The following is a 9514-nucleotide window of genomic DNA, read 5'->3' as shown; positions in this document are numbered from 1 at the left end:
CTGAAGAAACTGACTGCCAACACCAATATGCCAAATTCAACTATGGCCATTCAACTACCTTCTTCCAATTTATCCTTGATTGCCTTAAAGATATTACTGATTTCTTCCAACACATAACATACTCCCTCTGCACTCATCTTGAGCGACCTCGAATCATAAGAGCATGGTGTCTCAAATCCCTCGAACCATTTCATATCCCTCAAATGCTACATCTCAAGTTAAAATATCATAGAACGTTCTGAGTCTCCATTCGTAAGCTACTGCAAAAGCTTGATTCTCAAGTGCACCTATAGGCTCGAAATCATTAAACATCATACTTCATCTTTTGAATTTTCACTAGGACCGCTGCTGAGAGCCACCCGCTCTGACTTGGCCTTGAATATAATCAACTCCATGAGTCTCCCATCACATGAGTATCCCTTTGGCGAAGAACCCGCCGAATCACTTCCCTTGGAACCCGCATATATATATAAAGCAAAGCCCTGAATCTTTTCCCCAAGTCTGAACAAGGTCCAATAAGGCCAACGATAGCCTACCTTCAATAATTCGTTTGCCCAGGTTACCACTTATGGTCTTTCCCCGTAGCTGAAATAGCCCACCAATATGCTTAATAACCAGAAACTTAGCAAGTAATCAACTCTGCAACCCCATCACAAGCGGTGGGACTCTCCCACTTAGCTTGAAGCAATAATTTCACCAATCTGGAACTCACTCGTCCTTTTTATTTCTTATTGACATAACCTTGCACAATCAACCGCCAAAATTCTCGAGATCTCTCTGTAAAACCCCCTTCTTATACTCTAAATCATCCACCACATTCGCACGATCGATCCTTTCGCTACATACCCGATAAGATTCTTCGCAGAAGCCTCGCCAACCACGCGACTGCTAATCTGCTCACTTGGCTAACCCACCTATAGAAGGCTCTCCCCGGCATCTTCCAGCACTGCTGCACAGGGTACAATTACTACGACATCAATGACCCTTCCTGAGTCTGAGCTCACACTCCAGTTGCACATGTCCATTTTACCCCTTGTGGACATCATTGAAATGTGCGACAACATCCTCCCAATGCAAAGCCATGCTGCATCCTTCTTCATTTAAGCGACTCCTTTCCGTTATATTAAACCTCCGGCCGCACAAGACCCCTACTTCAAATTGAATCCGTAGACCCCAATCACCGACCACTAATATTATCAAATCACTCCAAACTCTCTTTAAGGTACGTGGTCCTTCCACTGCAAGCCCATATACATCTCCGCCACTCTCCCACATTGGCGGAACTCATCCCCTTAATCGAACACTCAACCTTTGCTTCATATACCTGGCCTTTTAGCAATTTAAACTCCGCCTGACACTTCCCACATGCCTTTCCCATCCTTTGCTGCTCAGTTGCTGCTCTAATAAGAACCCTTCCGAAGGTCATCTTTCTCGAATAGTTAAACAATAGAAATACTGATTAAATCCTGAACCACCGCAGTCTGCGATATCTGATAGTTGTATTTCCGATACTATTTCCCAGTACCTTGCCTCAAAGGCAAATTGTAGAATATCATAACACCGACAAACTTAACACGCCCAAGTAGGACAACAGCACCCCAACATAGAAGAAAAAAAATCCACCACGTTTGCAATTACCAAGTCTCATTACTTCCACCAGTCCACATCTGACCCTCCTTAGTTCGATTACCTTTCCCCCTGCCGGGGATGACATACTGAATCTCTCGATTATACACTGAGTAAATCTCCCCTGAAATCATTCACTGCCCTAACACGTGGGCAACACCCTTCCATCATATTACTACTGCAGAATAGTCATTCATAAGCATCGCGGTAACTTGTGCCTAGCTTCAAAGCCCTCGAAAATACAGCTACTGGGCTGAAACAATAAAATATTCTTCCATAAGGCGACGACAATAATCTGATCAGCTATACCGGAAGAAACACCCCGAATCACGTCTGTAGCACCATTACGGTTCCTCAATTCGATTTATGACAAGTGGTTCGCGTCGCGTAGGATTGAAAGGAAAGAAGCAAAGGCATAAGCCTCACATGAAATCGGATCGCACGACAAGGAATCAAGAAGGGAAGTACTCCTAATAGTCCTGCAGCCTCCTGAGGATAAGTACAGACGTCTCTGTACCAATCCGCGAGACTCTACTAGACTTGCTCATGACTCGTGAGACCCCAGGAACCTAGTGCTCTAATACCATGTTGTCACGACCTAAAATCCACTAGGGGTCGTGATGGCGCCGGACACCGTTGTCAGGCAAGCCAACTAAATATTTAATTAAACTCCAATTTTAACAATTTTTGAAAAGACCAAGATTTTTCCTTTAAATTTCCTAAGTACAAAAGTGGCTGCTTCATTTCAAATTAAATAATAGCAATCAATACAAAACATTTCAAAACCATCCCAGAACCCGGTGTCACAAGTTCATGAGCATCTATTGATAAGGAAAATAAAATACAACATCTGTCCGCAATACAATGGACATGGAATAAGTATAAAAATGCTGAAAGGAACTACACTAGCTGCGGGTCGCCTCGAACAATGCAGCTCACCTAGTCCCAGAGTCATCCACGCTGCTACGCCCAGTAGGCCGCTAGAGTTACTTATACCTGTGCAACAAAAATGCACAGAAGTGTAGTATGAGTACGTAATCAACGTGTACTCAATGAGTATCCCGCCTAATCTCAAAGAAGTAGAGACGAGATGGTCAACTTTGACTCTTACTAAAGGTCCAGTAATAATATACTCAAATGTGAGGAAATCATCGATTTGTATAGTAATTCTAATTCACGAAGCTGGAAAAACAGGTAAACACCTTCAACAATTAATCAAGGATTTTCAAGGTTGACTCTTCATTATCTTATCAATTTATATCAAGCCACGAAGGGCAAATTTCACGTTTACAAATTCTCAAGCGACAAATAACATGCGCAAATCACACCGAGGCGATGGCCCGATCCAACAGAAATGTAAACTGTGAACTGCCGAGGGTCGAACGGCACGAACCATAGATGCATCTATTACCCCGCTCGTGAATCATCCATGCGACGCGGTCAACATATAATAAACAATCACCCTGCTCGCGAATCTTCCATGCGACGCATGTACACATAAGATACACAATCACCCTGCTCGCGAATCATCCATGCGACGCAGGTATACATAATATACATTCTCAAATAGCTAATTAGAATTTTATCGGGGAATAATTATCCAAATAGAACCAATTCTCCTTTAACAATTTTTAAGAAATGAAGTTTAAATCTCTTATGAAATTCATTTGCTAATTTAATGTGATTTAAGCAATTCAAGCTATCGATGGGTTCATAAATAATTCAAGTATAACATGCTTTTGGGTCCTAACTACCCGGACAATAGCATAATAGTAGCTACACACGGACTCTCGTCACCTCGTGCGTACGTAGCCCCCACAAGTAGGAGCACATAATCAATTATTTTACCTATGGGGACAATTCCCTCTTACAAGGTTAGAAAGGAGACTCACCTCGCTCCGAAGATTCATGACCGGAATTCCACGCCCTTCCGGGGACTCTAATTGATGCACCATGCTCCAAAACTAGCCAACGGTTACGCAAATCCATAATATATGCCTAAATATTCATTACAAACTAATTCATAGCAATTCCTAACTCCGATCGAAAAGTTGACCAAAACGCCCTCTGGCCCACGTGCCCGGAATCAAAAAAATTTCGAAGATAAAGATTACCCATGGCTTCACTAGCTCAAATATATAATTTACTCCTAATTCCATGCTCAAATCCGTGGTGAAATCCAATTTATAAAAATTTCTAGGTCTTATTCCAAAACACCAATTTCCCCACAATTTTCATGCCTAATTCCATGATATAATCTTGTATTTAACTTGGAAATGAGTAGGAGTAACTTACCTTAACATAGATGACGAAAATCCCCTCTTGAAGCTCCCCAAAAATCGCCCAAGCCTTGAAGATATGAGAGAAATGAGCTTGAACCCCGAATTAAAACATGCCTTCTGCCTCCAGGCATTTCCGCACCTGCGGACCCTGGCCGCTTCTGCGGTTCCGCAGGTGCGGTCACCAGGCCACTTCTACGGTCCACCCTGGCCTCCTCAACTTCCGCTTCTGTGCTTCCTTTTTCCGCAGGTGCGATCCCGCATCTGCGGCTCCCGACCGCATCTGCTGTTCCAGCACCCCTCACAAAAATCCGCATCTGCGGTCTTCCTGACCGCTTCTGCGGCGCCGCACCTGCGGCCCCTTTTCCGCAGGTTCGGTTATGACGGCAACCAGACCCTTCAGCCTTCTCAAAAATCCATTTTTGATCCGTTAACCACTCAGAATTCACCCGAGGCCCCCGGGACCTCAACCAACCCTACCAGCCAATCCCAAAACACGTTACGGACTTGCTCGAGGCCTCAAATCACATCAAACAACGGTAAAATCATGAATCAACCTCCAATCCAAGCTTTATGAACTTTAGAACTTTCAACTTTTACTTTCGATGCTTAAACCTATCAAATCACGTCCGATTGACCTCAAATTTTGCACACAAGTCATATTTGACATTACGGACCTATTGCAACTTTCGGAATCGGATTCCGACCCTGATATCAAAAAGTCCACTCCCGGTCAAACTTCTCAAAAACCTTCAAATTTCTATCTTTATCCAAATGGCTCTAAAATGACCTACGGACCTCCGAATTCACTTCCGATCGCGCCCCCAACTCCAGAATCACCATACGGAGCTATTCACAGTCTCGGAATCCCAAACAGGCATTGATAACATTGAAATGCCCTTCAAGCCAAACTTATGAAATTTCTTCTAAAATGCTAACTTCCACAATAGGCGCCAAAATACTCCCGGGTTATCCGAAACCCGAACCGGGCATACGCCCAAGTCCGAAATCATCATACGAATCTGCTGGAACCTTCAAATCCTGAATCCAAGGTCGTTTACTCAAAGATCCAATCCTAGTTCGTTCTTTCAACTTTAAGCTTCTGAAATGAGAATTCTCTTCCTAAATCAACTCTGAACTTCCCGGAACTTAATTCCGACCACGCGCACAAGTCATAATACCAGAAATGAAGTTGTTCATGGCCTCCGACTGCTGAACGGAGCGCTAGGACTCAAAACGACCGGTCAGATCGTTACACTTGCCTAACGTTATGTGCAATTATGAAAATCATAGCGATCATAATCTCTCGTATGATTAGCCTGAATTATCTTGTATTGGTGGTGCACTTTTGTAACTCTTGTTGGATTTGGGTCAGACCGCTTGCATCTAAAGAGTATCAATTTCTTATATGGACAACCTTTATAGTCTAGTTATAATATTTCTTTGACCACACCATAATAATCAGTATCTGCAACTTGGTTGCCATCACCACCTTGAACCCACACCCTGCTGTTGTTGCTATTTTTATTCTTAGAGCAATCTTCTGTATGAAATTTATAACCATTAACTACGTACTTAGACATTGTTGTGACCTGAAGCCCAGGTCCACAAGATATATCAATCAAAATTGATTTACACAATTATTTGGATTATTTACCTACATAGTGTTAAAAAAAACTCATAAATTAGCATAAACGAACATATATATATCATAAAAGTGAGAAGCCCTAAATTAAAAAGTTAAATTAGTATAATACCCTTCTTAAAATTTAATATTTATTACAATAAAAGCTAATTAATTTTAAGTGTCTTTTCTGAAAGATTATGTCCTTTTAGTATGCATCTAAATATCCAATTTGAACTCTATTCATTCCTTACTTTAGTGAAAAAGCAAAACTCTGCCTTTAGTAAAAAAAATTAATAGTGTATGTATATTGTTTTNTGATTTGTGGAGAGGTGATACTCTTGCCTTTCAAGAAGTTCCTGTAAGAATTCCTTTTTATTCGGATGCTTTTTTATTTTTAATAATAAATAATAGTATTTCTTGTCTGATCAATTTATCAATAATTATTAAAAATAGTATCTCTTCTTTTAATAATATCTTTCTTAAACGCATTTATCAAAACATTTCACAAAGATCCAAATATTTAAAAATATTTTACATTTAATTCAAAATTTAGTTTAATTATTCTATTCCCAAATATCCAATTGCATTATGCTTGAATTTCTATTATCACGTTTTAATTGCATTACAAGGAATTGGATTATGTAAACATAATTTGCATACATTTTAGATTGGATCTTTTCTGAAGTATTAACAAGATTATGTGTTAATTAGAGTAACCATTAAAAGCTAGATTGATGTTATAAACGTCAATACCACACAAGAGGGGGGTGATTTGTGTGGTACCTAATTTTCGCGTTAGAAGAACCTGGTTCTTCTAAGTGTTCTAACTACAGCAGTGTGCAGAATAATAAATACTGAAAGTAAAGTGCACAGAGATTTTTACGTGGAAAACACCTGGCTCAAAAGGTGAAAAAACCACGACCTACTACTCAGTAGGATTTTCCCAAACTCCACTAAAATCACTGAGCCAAAAACTACATTTACAAAACTCTTTGTAAACCTAAGGATTAACTCTAATCCCACTGTAGCACACAACCTCAACTGTTGCGACACTTTCAAGTTAACTCTAACTTGAATACTCAATATACCTATTACAATTGCTTCTAGATAAAGCTGAAAGGTACAATATGAAAACCTACTACAATTGAACTAAACTTAGAATAAACACAATGATGAAACTGGTTCTTCTATCTTAGTTCATATAGCTTCAGACGTGCACACTTGTATCTCGCATATGTTGCTTGCAAATCAGACTTGATCTTTTTGCTCTCAAATATGCTTAACTTCTGCTTATGTGCAACCACCCGTAAAAGAGAACAATCGTTGTATTTATAGAGTTAGTAACAGAGTTTGATAAGAACTCGAATTGTGGATCCTTTGACAATTCGAGTCCAAGAACAACTCTAACTCCTAATCCATATTCTTGATCCGGATATAATTCTCTTTTCATAAGGAGACTTCAACTCCTTATCCTATATGCAATCTTTTCGATCAATTCAGAAGATATTGTTGCTGATCCTTTAGACTTATCTTCTTCACGCATATGTCACATGTGAAAGCATATCAACACTGTGTCTCACATGATGGACCTGGTTCATGACTGAGTTCATTTTGTCAATCTTTAAAACTTCATCTGAACTTGGGCCAACAAATTCCCCCTTTTTGATGATGACAAACTCTGTGCTTTTATTGATCAGAGACCCTGTGGAACTCAGCTTAATTTTCACACTTTAATTTAACTTATCATTAAGGACCAGGTTTAATCAGGTTATAAACATCACATTTTTCAGAATACAAAGTAAAGCACAATATCTCTTCCCCCTTTTGGTATCATCGAAAAGTTGCATTTTATTAGAATCCCAGATGTTAATTATTACTCATGGCCACTGGGGCAACTGCAAGTGAAAACATGATTTAGTTAATCAATAATCAGCTTCACAGAAATTTAACTATTAAGATCACAAGTTTCATAGAACAAGAGAAAACAAAGCACGTTGTCATTGATTAGGAGATGTTTCTACAAAACAGACCACAAAAAGAAAAACAAACATCCAACCATGAGCAAAAAAACAGAGAAAAGTCCCGAATCTGGGTCACTAAAGGAGTTTCTAAACTGGTTCTAGGGCTTGGAGGAACTAGAGGGCTGGGATTGAAGAAGATTAAGCATTGTTTGGAGCATCCCTTCACTCTTTTCTTTTTTCCTTTGCTAACTCATCTTTGAGGCCATTTCTTTCACTTTCCAGTTCAGCAATGCGAGCCTGGAGCCTAGCAATTTCTGCATCTTTTGTTCCACATTCTAGAACCAATGCCCTAACTTTGCTGTTCACAGGAGTCTTCACGGATGAACCAGGTTCAACTGGGGTTACACTTAGCAGATAATCACAAGCCTGAAGAGTTTTGATCCCAAAGTGCTCTTTGCTGGAGGCCATCTCCCACTTCTTCAATGGCACATCTAACTTGGCCAAGACAGTTGTCAGTATAAACCCATAAGGAGTGGCATGGGCCTTGGAGCCATTTATCACTCTATCCAGCAGCTTGACAATGAAACTAGGCCAGTTAATCTGCTTTCCTGTCACAAGACACTCCAGAAGGACCAGGTCCATATAATTTGCAGTGTGCCTTCTCTCCTGTCTGGGCAGCAGACACTTGTTCACAAATTCAAATAGCACCTTGTGCTCAGGCTTCATCTCACTCTTTTGCACAAACCTAGCCTCAGGCACTTCTTCAGCAGACATGGTATCACAGAAATTCCGGGTGATTTGGAGAGCAGAAGGGAGAGAATCTAGACAAGGCCACCTTTGCCTAGTATAATCATCATATCCCTCACAGGGTATGTCTAGAATTCTTCCCAACTTAGGTGCATCAAACTGCACCTCTACTCCTCTCACCAGGCTTGTAACAACCCCATTCACCACTGTGGCATTCGCCATAAACTCTATCAGTTCCTTCCTTGCAAGCCTGCCATCCAGTTGAAGAACCATGTCCTTCCAACCCTGTGCTTCCAGTGCATCAACCAATCTTTTCATGCCTGGCTCCTCCAGGTCTTTCAGAATTCTTCCTTTCAATATTTTTCTTTTTCCAAAAAGGATAAACCTATCCTGCTCTTTCTCAGATTCCTCTTCTTCTTCTTCTTCTCCACTCCAAGCTTCTTCTTCTTCAGGAACTTTCACTTGTTTTCCTTTAACTGCAGACCTGGTTCTTTTTGCCAGGGAGGGTTCAGCAGAGATAGATTCTGAAGACTTCTTGGTAGAAGTCTTGGATTTCTTAGGTTTAGGAGTGGGAACCTCCTCAGTTGTACCTCTCTCCTGATAGACCAGTTCCATCTCTTCCTCCTCTTCTTCTGCAACCAAAGAACTTTCCAGAACTTTAGCTTTTCCCTTTTCTTTGTTCTTTTTCTTGCTTGCCTCTAAGGCTTTATGCAACTCAGCCTCGCTTTACCTTACCCTGCTTCTGGTAGCATTCACCTTTGGTGCTGAAGGAATAATAGACTTAGGAGATGACACCTTGCTCTTCTTTGTTGGCTTAAAGGCAGTTGGAGCCTTTTGAGAAGAAGCTTTGAGCTTCTTGGGATCATAGCTTTCTCCAACTTTCTTCAGAATGTCAGCCAAGGTTTCTTCCACAGATGAACTAGGTCCATCTTGTTGTTCACTCAGGTTCACAAGACCTTCAGCAGCTTCTCCAGATTCACTTCCCCCCTGGCTTGTTGCCACTCTCCTCAACTCCTCCACAAATTGCAAGAATTTCACCTTTCTTTTTCTTTCCCTTCCTCTTCGATTCTCCCTCACTTACATCTCTCACAGATCCTACTAACACAAACCTATCATCTACTTTCTCCACTACATCAGAAAAAACATAGCATGTATTTACCTCTTTAGGAGTTTCTTGATTTTTGTCTGATTCAGAAGACCCATGTTCTTCTCCATCGCTTGTAGAGACAAAAGCTTCAGACTCAGAACTTGAGTCAGATGATTCTTTTTCAGAG

The sequence above is a fragment of the Nicotiana attenuata genome, unplaced genomic scaffold (genome assembly GCF_001879085.1).
Source record: "Nicotiana attenuata strain UT unplaced genomic scaffold, NIATTr2, whole genome shotgun sequence".
In the NCBI taxonomy this organism is placed as follows: domain Eukaryota; kingdom Viridiplantae; phylum Streptophyta; class Magnoliopsida; order Solanales; family Solanaceae; genus Nicotiana; species Nicotiana attenuata.
The sequence above is the reverse complement of the archived record's forward strand: the minus strand, read 5'-3'. Positions refer to the sequence as shown.